Here is a 20,437-nt window from a genome sequence, read left to right as displayed (position 1 = left end):
ACCGTTAGATTCCTCTTCTTTTGGACACGACTGCTTCTATTTTTCTAATTTTTAACATTTATATTTTTAATTTTATTCAACTTTTTTCAACAAAAATTTCCCATGTATTTCAATGGGGAGACCCTTCAAATCCTCATTCAACTTACTCATTTTTAAACTCCTACTACTTCCACATACGTTGACATAGATCCACCATTCAAACTTTAAAACGAAGACAAGACATTCAACTATTTAACTTGTATTTATCTTTTCAATATCTATTATACTTTTTCTTCAGTTCCAGTTTAAGTTTCATGATGATTTTTCAGCCGTTTCAGAGTTTATAATGGGTGTGTATGGGACGGAATGTTGGGGCTAGAGTGAGACAGCTCAACTGCCAGAGTGAGAGGAGCAAAAAAATTAATCTTAAAATATTTTTTAAAACTGCTGCTGTGTCAGCAGCGTTTGCTCTACAGGTATGATTTTACCCTCAAAACGTAGCCATCGCTGTCCTCTTTCATCCAATGTGTTTACTATTGTACTAGGTGTTATGGTTCTTTCATAAATGTCACCAAAGCACAGCCTCCTCCCTCCAACTCCTCCATAGACTCTAATGTTAAAATGGCTCAGAAGGTTCGTTTGAAAATCAGAAGAGCATGGTGTCTTTACACTGTCACCACGTCCATATAATAAACTCCACAGGCATGAAAACTGAGAATTAGGTAGACTGGACATTGCTGTCGCTCACGGTGAAAGAATTTCGTCAATAGGACCTGTACTTTTCATTTGGGAGCGATTTGTTTCGGCCTGACTTTTCTGTTCATTTTAAGCAGCTAAAGTGAGGTGCATGTCTGTGCGTGTGTATGGAGCCATTGGGTGCAGTCACTATAGCAACCAGGCTCACACCTGCCTGCCTAACAAGCTCTCTCTCTCTCTCACTGTGCCAAGATTCATCTTAAACACTTCTCTTTCAACTGCTGCTGTGTCCACAGTGTTTGCTCTACAGCCATCATTTTACCCTCAAAACGAAGCCATCGTTGTTCTCTTTACAACAGCGTGCCTTTCAAAGCTCATAGATACAAATGTTTTAAACTGTGTCCATCCAAGTGGAGGGATCACATTTTAGTCATTCAGTGATTCAAAGAATATGAACTTTTAATATTCATTCAGATGTTTTCTGACTCTAAATTTTCTGTTCTCATTTCTTAGGTTTTTCTAATTTTAATTTAAAAACTTTTCAGCTATTTTCCAACTTCTTCTGTGTGAACATCAGCTTTCAAAAGTTCTGCACTTTTGTTTTCAGGTTAAAAACTGTATTTTCCAGCTCATTCAACATTTTTAACTTATAATTCAGCAATTAATTCATTTCAGTGCATACATTCAGATTCAAGCATTCACACTGCAGTTTCTTCAGAAAATGCATTTTCTAGTGTGATTATGAAATCCGACTATTAAATTATGGTCTACGGGCAAAGATCAAAGTTCAGCTGCAGCACAAATAGCATTGTCTGAGTATTCATAACCATAACTACAGGGTTGTACATGACATACTGAAGAACAAGAAGCGAGGCAATTAAGGACAGAGTCTGACTCAGAAAAACAAGGAAACAGTGGCACAGACAGGATTATGCATTTGAATGACCTCATTAAGGATAGAAAAACCACAAGTCTATAATGGGAACCTGTATTTCCCCATTTAATGTTCAAGATGACAGTAGAAAGTGCAATCACAGTCTGCGCCCACGAAGAGTCAGCTGCTTTTGTTAATGGAGCATCAGATGGTTTGCCAGTTTGGTGACAAAAAAAAATGTGAAAAATAAAATACAACGCACAAGATGTTTTTTTTATTTTTTGTCCTCTTCTGTTTAACACTTGGCAGCAGTCGGCAGTTGTAGAAACAGCCTACAGCCCTTTGACATTGTTTTAAAATAATATTACATTCCACCGGCTTATAGTTTCAGCATTTTATAAACAGGTAAGTGGATTTGTTTATGCACAGGTCTGTTAAGGACCTCAGGCTGACACCTGGACTTTTGACTGGATCATTGCAACACCTTGATTCTTTTCTTTTTCAGCCATTGTGCTTTAGATTTGCTGCTGTGCTTGGGATCATTGTCCTGTTACATGACCCAATTTCAGCCAAGCTTTAGCTGTTGGACAGATGGTCACACATTTGACTCTAGAATACTTCAGTACACAGAGGCGTTCATGGACAATCCAATTACTGCAAGGTGCCACACCATGCTTGACAGCTGGTATGAGGTGTTTCTGCTGATAGGTTGTGTTTGGTTTTCTTCACATGTGCTGCTGTGCATTTTGGCCACTTATCTCCCCTTCAGTCCCGTCTGTCCAGGGGACATTGTTCCTGAAGTCTTGTAGTGTCTTTGCAAATCTAAGTAGTGCTGACATGTTTTTTTTTAAGAGACAAGACCCTTCCAAATAAACAAGCAACCCATCCAAATGAGTCATATGGTAAGAAGACAATCAAACCTGTTTGTAATCCTGTTTGCCCCTCGTAAGGGTATCGCAATGTTGAAGCAGTGCCATGAGCCGATTTAATGCAACCTCTCACGCACGCACGCGCAAACACAGAAATGGAAGCGAAAAAGACGGAGTAGCATGGCAGTGCAGCGTGTGATCTGGACTAAAGCGATGGAGGCCCAACTTGTAGAACTTTGGTAAGCTTGTCCAAGCCTTTTCGATGTGGTCTCACAAAATTATCACGACTGCAACAACCGTGAAAAGAGTTGGATGGACATTGCTGCTCAATTATGTTTTTCATTAGCAATTTAGCAAAGTTGATGGTGGTTGTGGTGTGTGTGTCTGTGTGAGTGAAAGACAGAGAGGGAGAGCGAGAGACAGATTTTGTGTTATATATTAGCTATATAATATAAGCTTTGGTAACATTTGGACGCACGGTGTGAGCACTCAGGTCGCATCAGAGCATCGGGCCGTATAATGTGGGAACGTGCATCGTGACCTACGAACTTCTAACCCCTGCGATTCAGTCGTACAGTTTGAGCCAGAGCTGAATAACGCGACTGAAAAAAATCACACAGTGTATGCCCAGCTTTAGAAAGGAAAGAAAGACCCAATTAAAACTAACTTCTAGAGTGTAGATGTAGCTGACGCTGAAATGTTTGTGTGGGTTGCCATGACAACACCAGAAGTGCGTCTGAGATCGTTATATTGTTTTCTGTTTGTTTTCTTTATTTTGTACTCATGTTTGTGTACATTTGCAGTAGGAAAAGATAATCTATGAATCCAGTAATACATCCTGCTTATAAGAAATGTTTCTGTTAAAAATTATTGTGAAGTAGTCACTTCCTGTGAGTCGCGGGAACCGGAAGTTGTGCGCGGGAGAGACAAGACAGAACGGTAACAAGGCGGACTTTTCGGAATGTACAACTTTTCTACTACTGGTTTTACAAGGCGTACACGGTAAAAAACATTATGCTGTTATTTGTTTAACACTTGCGCACTTTGTGAAAAGAAGTAAGTGGCTGAGATGAATATCATATGTGCTATTGATATTATTTTACTTGTTTCTAGTTTTCACGGTGCTCCATGATTGTGAGAGGAATAAAATAATTGTGGACATCAGTACGAAGCGTGGATTCTTTCGACCAGAGTAGATACAGTAGAATTTGTTGTGTTTCAATTGCTAAAAATTCACTGGGGGATAAAAATATTTGTTGTTTCCTGTAATCTAGAGTTCCTGAACCTTAGGGTCAAAATCATCATGGATTACTGGGAAATTGCTGGGCAACAGCCAAATATTTTACATGAAAAGACCTCTTGTGGCAACAAGAGTCACCTCTCGTCCCAAATTAGATTGGTGGGCTTTTGGGGAATTGTCTCGTTGCTATTTTTTGGGGCTAAAACATACTTTTATAGTAGAAACACCGGCATTTTCCACCGCAGTCTAGGAATAATCTCTGGGCAGGCTGTCATTGCTGGCAAGTCACCTGAAACACAAGCCCATTGTATTTGCATAATGTCAACCAGGTTGCAAGTATGTGTGTTGCTTATGTAATGTGGCACCTGGCCTGTGTTTCACGACTCTTACTTGTGTCTGTGGGAAGTGGGCAGGCTATTTAGCAAATAAAATAAGAGACACACTGATAATATGCATCTACAAGAAGCAGCGTTGACATTCAGTCAGTAACCTGGCCTGATCCATCCATCTCATCTTATAAATCTCATCTCAGCATGGGTGTATTGTATTCGCTCTTCTATGTGTGTATATAAGGCCAGGACATTATTTTGGGTAAACAATGAAATCACATGCCTGGGGTTTTTACCCAAGACCACGTGTCTGCTCAGCTGGGACCAGGTTGAAGCCAAAAACATTTGCATGAAACCAAAGTGATGGAACCAAATGTTCTGTACATGGTAAATTTAACCTTTAACCCAATATGCAAGTACAATCTTTAACGTTTGCAAGGCCTTCCCCTTTCAGTCCTGGTTCATCAGAGCAGGGTGGAGCTGCTACTCTACAGATGTTTAAAAGAAAAGGTTGAAAGGTTTCTTGCCTGAACAGGTGCAACAAACCTGGAGGAGAGACAGGGACATGACACTTTAATGCTTTTTCTTTTATTATTTAAAGAGACACTCCCCTTTTAAGTATAGAAAGGAAAAAAATGAATCTATTAAAAGAATGAATGAGACTTGCTGGTTTTTTTCTCAATTACTATATTTGTGTAGAGTTAACTTCTCAGAGTTAACTTCCTTGGTTACCCAAGTGTCTTGTACACAAATATATTTTTTAATCAAATGTCAGTCCTGTTTTTGTAATAAATAAAGTTCAAAGTATATACTTTGATATAAAAACATTTATTATCTATTGCTGGAAAACATTGGGTACTGGTAAATGTAGGTTAATGTTTGTGGGTACTGGTTCATGTGGGTTTATATTTGACATAAAGTAATATCCACCAAAAGATTGTTGCACCCCCTATGGTAATGTCGTCTTCTACAGGATAAAACGCTCCAACCCACTGTATGAACTGCTAAGCATCCATGGGTTCCACTAGAACAGAGGTTCCCAAAGTGTGGGGCCCGCCCCCTAGGGGGGGCGCAGACCCATTGCAGGGGGGGCGCGGTATGAAAAGAAAAAAAAGAAAAGAACGCTTGGACACTGTGGACAGGTTTTTGACGGGGCTCCCACACAAACGCAAAGCAGGAGATGAAGCATCGCCAAATATGTTTCCAAACCAACTTCCTTCCAAGCCAAAGACTAGAAAATATGGTGAAGCATATCTTCCCTTTGGCTTCACCTGCACAAGTGCCGAGGTAGGTCTCCCCTGCAGAATTAGTTTTCCCTGCGTCGGGAGCACGCGCTGGGCTCTCCAAATCACCGACAAACAGCATCCCCACATTCTTGATTTTTAGTTCACAAACACTTCTTGTAATAACTAACTACTCCTGACATTTTGGACATGTTAGCTCTTTATGCAGCAAAGTTACAGCGGGATACAAATAGGCTGATCCTGTCGTAATTTGTTCCCCCGGTTCAAATCACGGACAAACAGTATCCCACAGCTGTTTTTGTTTTTGAACCCATTTTGCACAGAGAGGCATTTTTTGAAAAATGTATTGACAGCAATGTTGAATATTATTACACAGGAAAAAAAACAACTACACGTAAAATAATCACACCGTGACGCCTCTGCCTTTCTAAATGCAGGGACAGTAACTGCGTGTGTATACGTAAGCGTGTAAAACCTGAAGATAGTCAGATTAACAGTAACAGTATTTTGTCTCTATCTGCCATTCTGCAATTTATCTCATGTAAACAATAACGTGGCGCACAGCGTGACGTGAAAAGAGGCACATACTTTTGTCGTTGCGTGACGAACTCTGTAATCCTCGTCCACACATAAACGCAAAAAAGGAGTTTTAAATAATCTCCGTTTTTGGTGAATCGCAACGCCGTTTACGTGTGGACGAAAGGCCCAAACGCATAGAAACAGCTGCGTTTTCAAAAATACCGGTGTAGGTGTGGACGCAGCGTAAAAGAGTTAGTAGTATATTTTATCACTACCTGTAATTTATTGCCGTTTACTTGTATTTGCTTAATTGTTTACTAAATGTTTGAGGTGTGAAATAAACCGCAATGGAGTTTGTAAACAAAATATGGGTGTGTGTGTTTGGAGGATGTGTTTGTGCGGGGGGGGCGCGAACATTTTTCTTGTAAAACAAAGGGGGGCCTGGCAAAAAAAGTTTGGGAACCACTGCACTAGAAAGTGTCCCCACCATGCAAACCACCCAAAGGATCCTGGTGCCAGACACCAGAGGACACCCTAAGACATCCTGTGTTCATGCCCCGGTCTGTCAGATCTGCTTTGGTGACTTGAGATGGAAGCTATGCAAAATGAGGCATTTGTTTTTAAAATTTGTGTGTGATTAGCATAATTACATACAGCCTGGGCTTGGACAAAAATAAAAACAAACTCCACTCTGTATAAACATGTTTCAAAGAAAAATAATTTCACAGAAAAGCAAGGCCGAAAGGAGGTGCTGAATATGTAGCTTTTGTTGCAATAAACCAACATACAGATTTAAATACATTCTTTGAGTTAGCTTCTCACCCATGGCTCAACTTTTCTGAAGGCACAAAAGTGACACTGCACCAGCACCCATTATGCTTCATAGTGTTAGATGTTAAAAAAGAAATAAAATCCAGCATTACAAATTGACTGTTAAAGCAAAATAATATTCCTCCCGCATATTGTTACATAGTAAATGCTGATAAGAAGTGCACGTCTTCAACAATCACTCCCTAGACACCCACAGACACACCTACCTCATTATAATAAAAGGTAGATCATTAGGCCAACAGCTCATGGGAAAAAGTGTAGAAAGAAGAACAGTGGAAAACCAAATACATAAATGGATTTTTAAAAAGTAACAATTTTAGATTTGATTTTATATGTATTGAGTTTACCAGTCACTTTAAAAGAAAATGATTCATAATACTATTTTGTCAGTATCGAGACTCTACACACAGTGAAAATAACTTTTTTGACACCTCAGAGTTAACAAGATCAACCTCTGTGTTGATTAAGCTTTTGCAGTTAAAGAGAATGAAAAGACATCTCATCATTTGTGAAGTCAGCAGGATGGTAAAGTTAGACACTCTCTGCTTAGGCAAATTTATAGATTAATGTATACTGCCCTCTAGTGAGCAAGCTGTGGAAGTGAAGATGGGCACTTTTAAGCACATACACTGACTGGCCTTCACGTTCTCAACAGTGAGAAGCTCTGGGAAGGTTTAAGTCCTGAAATGGCGTCTCCTTACCAGCATCGAAACATCCCACTAAGCATTTGCAGTCATCACACAGACTGTATGTGAAAAAAAAGAAAACCAAAAAGCTAAACTAGAAAGTGCATTTTCTGAAGAAACTGCAGTGTGAATGCTTGAATCTGAATATATGCACTGAAAAGAATTAATTGCTGAATTTTAAGTTAAAAATGTTGAATGAGATGAAAAATACAGAAATTTTCACCTGAAAACAAAAGTGCTGAACTGCTAAAAGCTGACAAGCACAGAGAAGAAGTTGGAAAATAGCTAAAAATGTATTAAATGTAAATTAGAAAAACCTAAGTAATGAGAAAAGAAAATTTAGAGTCAGAAAACATCTGAATGAATATTAAAAGTTCATATTCTTTGAATCACTGAATGACTAAAATGTGATCCCTCCACTTGGATCCACACAGTTTAAAAACTTTACATCTCTGAGCTTTGAAAGACACGGTGTTGGAAAGAGAAGAACGATGGCGACGTTTTGAGGGTAAAATGATGGCTGTAGAGCAAACACTGTGGACACAGCAGCAGTTGAAAGAGAAGTGTTTAAGATGAATCTTGGCACAGTGAGAGAGAGAGAGCTCGTTAGGCAGGCAGGTGTGAGCCTGGTTGCTATAGTGACTGCACCCAATGGCTCCATACACACGCACAGACATGCACCTCACTTTAGCTGCTTAAAATGAACAGAAAAGTCAGGCCGAAACAAATCGCTCCCAAATGAAAAGTACAAGTCGTATTGACAAAATTCTTTCACCGTGAGCGACAGCAATGTCTAGTCTACCTAATTCTCAGTTTTCATGCCTGTGGAGTTTATTATATGGACGTGGTGACAGTGGAAAGACACCATGCTCTTCTGATTTTGAAACGAACCTTCTGAGCCATTTTAACATTAGAGTCTATGGAGGAGTTGGAGGGAGGAGGCTGTGCTTTGGTGACATTTATGAAAGAACCATAACACCTAGTACAATAGTAAACACATTGGATGAAAGAGGACAGCGATGGCTACGTTCTGAGGGTAAAATCATACCTGTAGAGCAAACACCGTGGACACAGCAGCAGTTTTAAAAAAGATTTTCAGATTAATTTTTTTGCTCCTCTCACTCTAGCAGTTCAGCTGTCTCACTCTAGCCCCAACATTCCGTCCCATACACACCCATTATAAACTCTGAAACGGCTGAAAAAACATCATGAAACTTAAACTGGAACTGAAGAAAAAGTATAACAGATATTGAAAAGATAAATACAAGTTGAATAGTTGAATGTCTTGTCTTCGTTTTAAAGTTTGAATGGTGGCTCTATGTCAACGTATGTTGAAGTAGATACAGTTTGAAAATGAGTAAGTTGAATGAGGATTTGAAGGGTCTCCCCATTGAAATACATGGGAAATTTTTGTTGAAAAAAGTTGAATAAAATTAAAAATATAAATGTTAAAAATGAGAAAAATAGAAGCAGTCATGTCCAAAAGAAGAGGAATCTAACGGTGTTTGAATGGTTTTTCTAAGTTGAACGGTTTTGAAGGAGTAGGACTACAAAAAACGTACGGAAGAATAAAATATAATAATAATAAAGATTAGAAGAACAATACTGTGAATGCTTTTACAAGCATTCACACTAATAATAAAGATTACAACAACAATACTGTGAATGCTTTTACAAGCATTCACACTAATAAAGATTACAACAACAATACTGTGAATGCTTTTACAAGCATTCACACTAATAAGAAATGCTTCTACGCAGTAGAAGGTTGCTGACATTCGCAAGTAGTAAGCTACAGGGCTCTCAATGGCTGTATCCCAATTCAGGGTCTGTAGCCTTAAAGTACGCAGCCTTAATGGTCCACAAGGGCCGCGTACTCAAAGACCGCTAAGGCCGGAAGTGCGAGGCTTCTGAAATGGGACGGTCTAGCCTCCGTCGCGCTGCCCAGGTTGCCTAGCAACTATGATACTAACCACTGGAAAGGTTTCATACAGCATCGTTTGACAGAAATGAAGGAGAAAATTTGTTTGTTTGCTTTTACATGAGCTTTGTGTGATTTGTTAAGTATCTGAGGCTGAGACCACAGGACTGTAAAAATTGTTGGGCTTCATTTCTGTACTGAACAGTCATTCAAAAATTAGTTAGTAAATAACAATTAGCTAATGTTGTTCATTAGACTAAAGTCATCTCACTTTGGCAATGTAAATATAATATGGCCAATATTAAAGTTATTATATTTATATTTGTTATCAACTTAAATCTTCAATCAAAGACAAGTATCTTTGACAGTGTATATACAGATGTATTATATATAAGAGACAAACATTGTTCTTTTAATATGTTGGCATTACTAAATTTGGCTCAATGCTTACATATATGTGTAAAAAGGAAAATGTACGAGCTGTGAAAACTGTTTCTGATAGAATGAAGAGTAGACTGATATATGAAATATTCCTTTATTGGATGAGAAAATCATACCGTGTCATAACTGCTTTAAGTCATACAGAATAGATATCAGAGCCTTAAACAGGCTGACTTCTGCTAAATGGGTCAAACTGGGCAGAAAGTATACAAACACATAACATCCTTATAGAATATGATGTAACACTATAGATCAACTTACTTCAGAATATATAAAGCATATAAACAATTACAGCAATATGATGCAACAAACACAGCAGTGCTACTAATCCAAAATACTCAAAGCTTCATAGAACTGAAACAAACATTTATTGTTAGCTCCATTCTGCTGCTGATACATACTTTAGGTTTCTGAATATTAAACTTGTTGCTGCCTTTCATAGTGTGTAACTTGAAGGCCCTGAGTACTTTCTCCCACACTGAAAACACTGGGATGATAACATTATTTGAACATTACCTAATAAGACTGATTCAGGACAGACAATTAGTTATGTTAAACTCTCCTAGCAGTCCTTCACAAACAGGGAACAGTCTGTCTATTCTCTCCATCTGTCAGCTGCTGCTGGCTCTTCCTCCTCCTCTTCCTCACACACTGCTGAGTTTGTCCTGGTGGATCATCAGGGGTGCAAAGCCTCACAGATGATGTGCAGCAGTGGGTCCCTCAGTCTGTCCTCACTCTGGACACTTGCAGTTGTCACACATGGAAACCAAATGTGTGATAAGCTGCAGGATTCAAACACAAGTGTAACTTATAAATACATGTTCATACTTTTATTCCACAATCAGAGAGAAAGAAACAGAGAGAGAGTGCAGGACAGACAGACAGGTGACAGTCTCAGGTGTGTACACTGCTACAAAACAGCACAAGAGAAGGAGGATTTAGTGTTTGTGTTATTACAAGTGCTAAACAAGAAGAGTTCCAGATGGTACAGTGGACACATGTGTGACTCCTGTGACTAAAGCATCTTTCTTTCAGCTTAACGACTGAACCGTCAGCTCGTTCAAACACACGTTAAAGTCCGTTTGGCTCGACAACACCGAACAGAGACAGCAATATAACATAGCTAACATTAACAGTGCAGTGAATCCTGCTTGTGCCGTGATATTCAGGACTGCAAACCGAGCAGCATCACTGACTTTCAGCTTGTTGTGTTTGTGGATATATGACTGACTTTAATTATCTATAAAATCATCACATTCTCTGTAAGATTAAGGTCAACTATATGTATATTTAGAAGTAAAGGCTTTAAAACCAAGCTGACGCTGAAAGTACAAACATCACTAACGTCACACAACTTTGCCGACATGTGGCCAACAGAAATGTTTTAATGTTCTTCGTTATTAAACATTCGCACATAAATAAGTGACATGATATTCAGTACTTACTTTTGACAGTTCACTCTTCGGCCGCTCCCGTCTGCCGTATTTTGCGGCAAAATTATCCACACCCACCGCCGCACTATGAATTGTGGGATATATGGGACCACAAAGCGTGCACTGGACCACGCTTGATATTTGGGGAAATCGGCGCATTTGGAGTATGCATTTGAAGTACACTTTGAATTGGGACAGCCGTCGTCGCGTGGCGGTGACGTAATTGCACTTAAAATGCGTACTTCAAGCGTGCAGACCCTGAATTGGGACACAGCCATAAACTTAGCTGAAACTCCCCACATGGATTTGGTCAACCAAACGGAAAAGTGTTGCTGCTGCTGAGCCACCTCTTGGTCCTCCACCAGCCAAAACAACTTCATCAAGTTCTGCGTGGAAGCATTTTACACTCAGTGCTGCAGATGAAACCAAACTGATATGTAATGTGTGCAAAAGTCAGATCAGCAGAGGCAGAGATACCAAACATCTGTCAACATCTGTTAGCTTGGTGGCGCTGTCACTTGGTGTTCGCTTGCTTTGTGGTAGAGTATCACTTCCTGTTCCTGCTCAAATACAGTGGTGTTTCTGAGTAGCTTTTCTGCGTAGCAATTTAATTTAAATCTTTTGACACATCCCTTTTTCATAGTATAATCTTAACGTGCTTCATCTGAATCACCCTTTCTGTGTACTCACTACCTAATTTATAGCCAAAGTATTCACTCACTGTCTCTTTACTGTTTCGCTAGCTTAGCTTAGCTCGTAGCCGACTCGTTAGCACCATGGCTACTTCACCTGTCCCTCCTGCACTTTCCTGCTCATTGTGTCAGATGTTTAGTTACTCCTCGGCCTCCTTTAGCAGTAATGATACCTGTAACAAATGTAGCATATTTGCAGCTCTGGAGGCCAGGATTACTGAATTGGAGACTCGGCTTCGCACCCTTCATTCACCCGTAGCTAGCCAGGCCCCTGTAGCTGGTGCAGCCGAAGATAGCGTAGGCCCCGCTAGCTGTTCCCCGGCAGACCCCAAGCAGCTGGGGAAAGAGGGCGGCTGGGTGACGGTGAGGAGGAAGCATAGTCCTAAACAGAAGCCCCAGGTACACCACCAACCTGTTCATGTGTCTAACCGTTTTTCCCCACTCGGCGACACACCCGCCGGGGGTCAAACTCTGGTAATTGGTGATTCTGTTCTCAGACATGTGAAGCTAGAGACACCGGCAACCATAGTCAATTGTCTTCCAGGGGCCAGAGCAGGCGACATTGAAGGAAATTTAAAACTGCTGGCTAAGGGTAAACGTAAATACAGTAAGATCATAATTCACGTCGGCAGTAATGACACCCGGTTACGCCAATCGGAGGTCACTAAAATCAATATTGAATCGGTGTGTAACTTTGCCAAAACAATGTCGGACTCTGTAGTTTTCTCTGGTCCCCTCCCCAATCAGACCAGGAGTGACATGTTTAGCCGCATGTTCTCCTTAAATTGCTGGCTGTCTGAGTGGTGTCCCAGAAACGATGTGGGCTTCATAGATAATTGGCAAACCTTCTGGAGGAAACCTGGTCTTGTTAGGAGAGACGGCATCCATCCCACTTTGGATGGAGCAGCTCTCATTTCTAGAAATATGGACCAATTTATTAAACCCCCCAAAATATGACTATCCAGAGTTGGGACCAGGAAGCAGAGTTGCAGTCTTACACGCCTCTCTGCAGCTTCTCTCCTCCTGCTACCCCCCCAAAAACCCATCTCCATTGAGACTGTGTCAGCTCCCAAACAGACAAAAAACAAACCAAAAACCAGCAATAAACAACTTAAACATAAAAAATCCCAAAGAAAGAACAATACAGTATCCACATCTGAACCAAAGAGTAAAACAGTGAAATGTGGATTATTAAATATTAGGTCTCTCTCCTCCAAGTCTCTGTTAGTACATGACTTAATAATTGATCAACAAATCGATTTACTCTGCCTTACAGAAACCTGGTTGCAGCAGGATGAGTATGTTAGTTTAAATGAATCAACACCCCCGAGTCATTCTAACTACCAGAAATCTCGAAGCACAGGCCGAGTGGCCGGTGTGGCAGCAATTTTTCACACCAGTCTATTAATTAACGAAAGACCAAGACAGACTTTTAATTCATTTGAAAGCCTGATGCTTAGCCTCGTCCAACCAAGCTGTAAAACTCAGAAACCAGTCTTACTTGTTATCATCTATCGTCCACCTGGGCCTTACAGAGTTTCTCTCTGATTTCTCAGACTTTTTATCTGATTTAGTGCTCAGCTCAGATAAAATAATTATTGTGGGTGATTTTAACATCCATGTAGATGCTAAAAATGACAGCCTCAACATGGCATTTAATCTGTTATTAGACTCAATTGGCTTCTCTCAAAATGTAAAAGAACCCATCCACCACTTTAATCACACTCTAGATCTTGTTTTAACATATGGCATAGAAACTGAACATTTAACAGTGTTTCCTGAAAACCCTCTGCTGTCTGATCATTTCCTGATAACATTTACATTTACAATAACTGATTACACAGCAGTGGAGAGTAGACTTTATCACAGTAGATGTCTTTCTGAAAGTGCTGTAACTAAGTTTAAGAATATAATCCACCCACTGTTATCATCTTCAATGCCCTGTACCAACATAGAGCAGAGCAGCTATCTGAACGCTACTCCAACAGAGGTCGATCATCTTGTTAATAATTTTACCTCCTCACTACGTACGACTCTGGATACTGTAGCTCCTGTGAAAACTAAGGCCTCAAATCCGAAGTACCTGACTCCGTGGTATAATTCTCAAACACGTAGCCTAAAGCCGATAACTCGTAAGCTGGAGAGGAAATGGCGTGTCACAAATTTAGAGGATCATCATTTAGCCTGGAGAAATAGTTTGCTGATTTATAAGAAAGCCCTCCGCAAAGCCAGAACATCTTACTATTCGTCACTGATTGAAGAAAATAAGAACAACCCCAGGTTTGTCTTCAGCACTGTAGCCAGGCTGACAAAAAGTCAGAGCTCTACTGAGCCAACAATCCCTTTAACGTTAACTAGTAATGACTTCATGAACTTCTTCACAAATAAAATTTTTATCATTAGAGAAAAAATTACCAATATTCATCCCACAGATGTAATATTATCAACAGCTACTTTTAGTACCATCGATGTTAAGTTAGACTCTTTTTCTCCAATTGATCTTTCTGAGTTAACTTCAATAATTAATTCCTCCAAACCATCAACGTGTCTTTTAGACCCCATTCCTACAAAACTGCTCAAAGAAGTCCTGCCATTAATTAATTCTTCGATCTTAAATATGATCAACCTATCTCTAATAATCGGCTATGTACCACAGGCCTTCAAGGTGGCTGTAGTTAAACCTTTACTTAAAAAGCCATCTCTAGACCCAGCTGTCTTAGCTAATTATAGGCCAATCTCCAACCTTCCTTTCATATCAAACATCCTTGAAAGAGTAGTTGTCAAACAGCTAACAGATCATCTGCAGAGGAATGGCTTATTTGAAGAGTTTCAGTCAGGTTTCAGAGCTCATCACAGCACAGAAACAGCTTTAGTGAAGGTTACAAATGATCTTCTTATGGCCTCTGACAGTGGACTCATCTCTGTGCTTGTCCTGCTAGACCTCAGTGCTGCGTTCGATACTGTCGACCATAATATCCTAATAGAGCGATTAGAACATGCTGTAGGTATTACAGGTACTGCACTGCAGTGGTTTGTATCATATCTATCTAATAGACTCCAATTTGTACATGGAAATGGAGAGTCCTCTTCACACACTAAGGTCAATTATGGTGTTCCACAGGGTTCAGTGCTAGGACCAATTCTATTTACATTATACATGCTTCCCTTAGGCAGCATCATTAGAAGACATAGCATAAATTTTCACTGCTATGCAGATGACACCCAGCTCTATCTATCCATGAAGCCAGGTAACACACACCAATTAGTTAAACTGCAGGAATGTCTTAAAGACATAAAGACCTGGATGGCCGCTAACTTTCTGCTTCTTAATTCAGATAAAACTGAGGTTATTGTACCCGGCCCTGAAAATCTTAGAAATATGGTATCTAAGCAGATTCTTACTCTGGATGGCATTACCTTGGCCTCCAGTAATGCTGTGAGGAACCTTGGAGTCATTTTTGACCAGGACATGTCCTTCAATGCACATATTAAACAAATATGTAAGACTGCTTTCTTCCATTTGCGCAACATCTCTAAAATTAGAAATATCCTGTCTCAGAGTGACGCTGAAAAACTAGTTCATGCATTCATTACTTCCAGGCTGGACTACTGTAATTCTTTATTATCAGGATGTCCTAAAAACTCCCTGAAAAGCCTTCAGCTGATCCAAAATGCTGCAGCAAGGGTACTGACAGGGACTAGAAAGAGAGAGCATATTTCTCCTGTTTTGGCTTCCCTTCATTGGCTTCCTGTTAAATCCAGAATTGAATTCAAAATCCTGCTCCTCACATACAAGGTCTTAAATAATCAGGCCCCATCTTATCTTAATGACCTTGTAGTACCATATCACCCTATTAGAGCACTTCGCTCTCGCTCTGCAGGCTTACTTGTTGTTCCTAGAGTATTTAAAAGTAGAATGGGAGGCAGAGCCTTCAGTTTTCAGGCCCCTCTTCTGTGGAACCAGCTTCCAGTTTGGATTCGGGAGACAGACACTATCTCTACTTTCAAGATTAGGCTTCAAACTTTCCTTTTTGCTAAAGCATATAGTTAGGGCTGGACCAGGTGACCCTGAATCCTCCCTTAGTTATGCTGCAATAGACGTAGGCTGCCGGGGATTCCCATGATGCATTGAGTTTTTCCTTTCCAGTCACCTTTCTCACTCACTATGTGTTAATAGACCTCTCTGCATCGAATCATATCTGTTATTAATCTCTGTCTCTCTTCCACAGCATGTCTTTATCCTGTTTTCCTTCTTCACCCCAACCGGTCGCAGCAGATGGCCGCCCCTCCCTGAGCCTGGTTCTGCCGGAGGTTTCTTCCTGTTAAAAGGGAGTTTTTCCTTCCCACTGTCGCCAAAGTGCTTGCTCATAGGGGGTCATATGATTGTTGGGTTTTTCTCTGTATTTATTATTGTGCTATCTACTGTACAATATAAAGCGCCTTGAGGCGACTTTTGTTGTGATTTGGCGCTATATAAATAAAATTGAATTGAATTGAATTGAATTATGTATAATCACATGCACTTAAAGCATCTTATTCCTGGTACTGTCTGGCAACCCCACCACCAGCACCAATTCATCATCACAGCCATGTTCTACCCTGCAAGTCAGTTTCGCTGTCTGTTCAGTGTCCTCCAACAAGGACGGATGGTGGTGGGTTTCATAATGTTCACAATGGTATTTTATTAGTTGTTGGTTTAACCATGGATGAGTCAATGGCTGTTGTTATTTTCTTTTCAATGACGTTCCTTGTTACATGTTCATTGCTGGATTAATGCAAAAACATCAGCTAATATTGCATATCCATAATTATTATAATGGATATATGTGTACACATGTGTATGTATAACTTGTACATATCTTTCTTGTGTAAATGCAAATGCCTGTGTTACTGTGTAAATATGTATTACACACAACGGAGAGATGCCAAACTGTGTTTCATTGTTCTTGTAACAGTGACAATAAAGAGCTATTTTATTCTATTCTATTACCTCAGACTTCTGTACACCAACTACAGCATAACAACCTGTAAATAACAGATCACCTGCAGTGTATACCTTCAGGTTTATACCTGTAATTTCTGTACTTTGTCTATGATATTTGTCAGTTAAAGATATTTTAACCTGTTGTAATGTTTATTTAACCAGGAAGTGAAATTGATTAAACTCTTGAGATTAAGCATCTCTTTTGTGAGAGTGTCTCAAAGTCACACAAGCAGTTTTAACTTAATGTCTATTCCACTCAAGCCTAGTTAATATGGAGTCCTACAAATGACAGCTGCTGTGTGTGTTAGCCAAAATGGATCCATACTGTACTACTCCACTCTGGTGTTCAGTCCTGAAGGTTCGAGCACAGTGACAGTTCAGTCTTCCAGCCGTCAGCTGACATGTGATGTAAATCAGGGCAACAAACTGCTGTACCAGGAGGAGACGATGCAGGATGTGTCAGGAAAATACAGCCTGGAGGTGAAGGGGACTGCATGTGCTTCGGTGCAGGTCAGTGACAGCATCATGTGAGAAGGTCCTGGTTGTCTTGATGTCAAAAAAAGGGTTTCTTTTTTTTCTTTTTACTTATAAAACGGTAAAGAACATTACCATTCCTAGATCTAATAAGGATCATTTTTTACATGTATTTTCATAGACAACAAAGTGTAGAGAATACAATGCTATTTTAATCTAAATTCGAGAGCTGAGCAAAAATAAACTCACTTTCTGTCTGTATCAGAATCAGAGAAACTTTATTAATCCCAGAGGGAAATTGAGTTATCATAGCAGCAAATATACAACAGACATCAAGCACTCATATAAAATGAGTTTAGAAACAGAAACATTGATTGATAAATATTAAGATAAATAGATAAATATAGAGATACAGGTATAAATATAAAATAAATATAATAAATATATTAAATAAATATAAAAGGACAAGTATGTGTGCAAATATATGTCATGGTGTAGAAAAGTGACAGCAGGGTGCATTGAGGTGTGATTAGTTCTGTTCCACACGTGTGGACCTGACCCAAGTTTGTTTCCCAGATTTCTGTCCACTACAACTGTCAGGGACCTGGGTCTGAGGGACCCAGGGCCCATAAGCAGTTTTGAATTTATATTACTTGCTATATGTACATTTGATGTATTGTATGGCTGTCCCTGGTTTCCCTGCTTGCAGGTATGTGTATGGGTGTGTGTATGGGTGTGTCTGGTAGGATGGTTTACAGGCACCATCAGGCCTGGTGGGTGTGCCCTGCCAGGTGACTGGCCACACCTGAGGAAGATGCACACACACACCTGCAGCTGATCAAGCCTCGTCGGAGGAGCTACTTAGGAGTGTGGTGGAGCTCTCTCTGATGCTGGATTGTTTCGTGAGACTTCTGTTAGTTTCCCAGTTAGAAGTCAGTGAATTAGAGTTTTGTTACTGAGTGGTGTATTTACGGCTGCTTCTGTTACTTTCCCAGGAGAATTGCGTGACGAGAGGGCAGCAAAGACGGACCACACTAACACTAAGGAGTGGAGACACAGAGCACTGACGCTGGATAAGGACACGGAACGGGAGTCTGGGACACTAGGGGATTTATTGTTGCTTACTTCACCACCTTGTAAATAAACACTATTTGCACTGAAGAGTCCGGCGTTTGGGTCCTGTTTCCCCACCTCCCCACGGTCTGCCGACGCAGGCCGTGACAACAACATCCCAACACCTACTGATGTCACCACTCTGTGTGAAAGTACAACTAGAGGTTGACACCACAAATTAATCTGCCAGACCCAAATTCACTGTGAAAATACAATCCCTGTAAGTATCTGAGAAGTTATAGATGTCACAGAGGAGTGTTCTTTACCAGTGTGGACTAACTGTTGGTAGATGAAAAGCATGTGTGCATACAGGTAAGTATAATCACATTTTATTTATTTCTTGATCAGCACTCTGACACACTTTGCTCCTCAGAGCATTTGTATATGAAACCGAACAGTTAATAAGAGCTGGTGTTTAAATGAGTTGGACACATAGAGAAATTAAACTTAATGTTTTTCTACCATATTTTTCTCTCAGGTGACCAGGCTGAGACCGAATACGTTTTTGTCTCATGAGCTGCAGGTAAGAAACTGTAATAACACACAAGTACACCTTTCACACACATTCATTTAATTTTCATAATTTCACTGAAAATTAAAGGACTAAATTTTAACTTTTATTAACTTTTATTACTCATTTCACAGTTGGAATAAAGTGTAGTTGATCCTCAGGTCATCACTCAAGTTAAAACCTACATTTTAATAAAGCGACTTTTTCTGATGCTTAATTGAAAAAATGCTTAATTTTTTAATAATAAGCAGAATGGAAAATATGGTGCTCTGAATGCACCCCTAAGACTGGCCTCTGTTATGCCATATTTCTATTTTAGTGCAGCTGAGCAGTGTTAGCAGTTGTGTGTTTTAGCAAAAAACAAAATGGTGCAAGTCAACTTTGAATGGGCAAAACATTAAAAAAGCAAAACGTGCTCTTGGAAGTCATTCAGTTAGAGCTGCATAGTGACTTCCATGGAAATAAAAGAAAGAAACATGAATGCTACTCTGTGTGCGTCTGTATGTGTGTGTGCACAGTTTGCTGATATGAGACATGCAGAAATTTTTTTGTTTTCAAATCAAATAAAATCAAATCACTTTTATTGTCACGTCACATTACTGGTACACTGGTACAGCACATGTGAGTAAGATTCTTTTGTGCAAATTTCACAAGCAACAGTGGTGTGCAAAATACAAGAAACATAAGAAACAAGCCAATTATAAGAGTAGGAATGTGAGAATTATAAGAATAAATATATGTAGAATTTTAAGGATGTATGCACAAAAAAAATGTATGTATGCCAAAAATAAATATAAACATATATATATGCATATATATGTGTGTGCGCGTGTGTGTATATACATATGTAAAGTATACAGAAGTCAGCAGTTGAATGTTGTGCCGAAGAAATGGCATATATGTACAATATGGAGTGCATAGTGTTGGAGTTCCGGCAGGTGAGAGTTAGGTGTCTATGAAGTGTCACTGTTCAGCAGCCTGATGGAAAAAGCTGTCTGTCAGTCTACTGGTTCGGGACCAGATACTACAGTACCTCCTGCCTGACTGAAGTAGTTTGAACAGTTTATGGCTGGGGTGACTGGAGTCTTTGATGATCCTCCCTGCTTTACTCAGGCACCGCTTCTTGTAGCCGTCCTGGAGGGAGTGAGTTTGTACTTATCTTTGTGTAAAAATGTGACTTAAAGGATGAAACACTAGAACCTGCTTTGTTGAGTGTAAAAGGGAAGCAAACTGCATCCATTTATGCATCTTGCATCAGGATTCTCCTCCTCTCTCCAACACACAATGAAGTTATGTTCTGCTCTGTTCTGATAAAGTACCAGGACCAGGAAAATATGAGGCTCAGCTCTAAATGCTCAGATCTTGGACTGAGTATAGACTGATGGAGAGTGCTGGGGAGGTTACTTTTAAAATGTATTCCACTACAGACTACATGCCCCAAAATGTGTTTTGTAACGTATTCCATTACGTTACTCAACGAGAGTAACGTATTCTGAATATATTGTCATGCTTTTTACAACTACATGAATGTACTATTGCTGTGGGATTTATTACTATTACTGAAGGTTACTTGCCATACCAATACCAACTAGATTTGTAAA

At 39.8% G+C, this 20,437-nt stretch overlaps 1 long non-coding RNA gene across 2 annotated transcripts; it reads left to right on the top strand.

Annotated features, from left to right (window-relative positions):
* Positions 1-3,143: 3,143 nt before the first annotated feature.
* LOC109202969 (uncharacterized) lies at positions 3,144-19,561 on the top strand. 2 transcript variants are annotated; one of them, XR_003220750.1, is made up of 3 exons: positions 3,144-3,420; positions 17,089-17,248; positions 17,922-19,561. It is a non-coding gene; the product is annotated as an uncharacterized LOC109202969 (long non-coding RNA). The 2 variants fall into 2 exon arrangements; XR_002062973.2 differs by having other exon boundaries at positions 17,089-18,125; positions 18,208-19,561.
* The last annotated feature ends 876 nt before the right edge of the window (positions 19,562-20,437 follow it).

The sequence above is a fragment of the Oreochromis niloticus genome, linkage group LG7 (genome assembly GCF_001858045.2).
Source record: "Oreochromis niloticus isolate F11D_XX linkage group LG7, O_niloticus_UMD_NMBU, whole genome shotgun sequence".
NCBI classification, from domain to species: domain Eukaryota; kingdom Metazoa; phylum Chordata; class Actinopteri; order Cichliformes; family Cichlidae; genus Oreochromis; species Oreochromis niloticus.
Note: the sequence above shows the minus strand (reverse complement) of the source record. Positions and strands in the feature narration are given on the sequence as shown.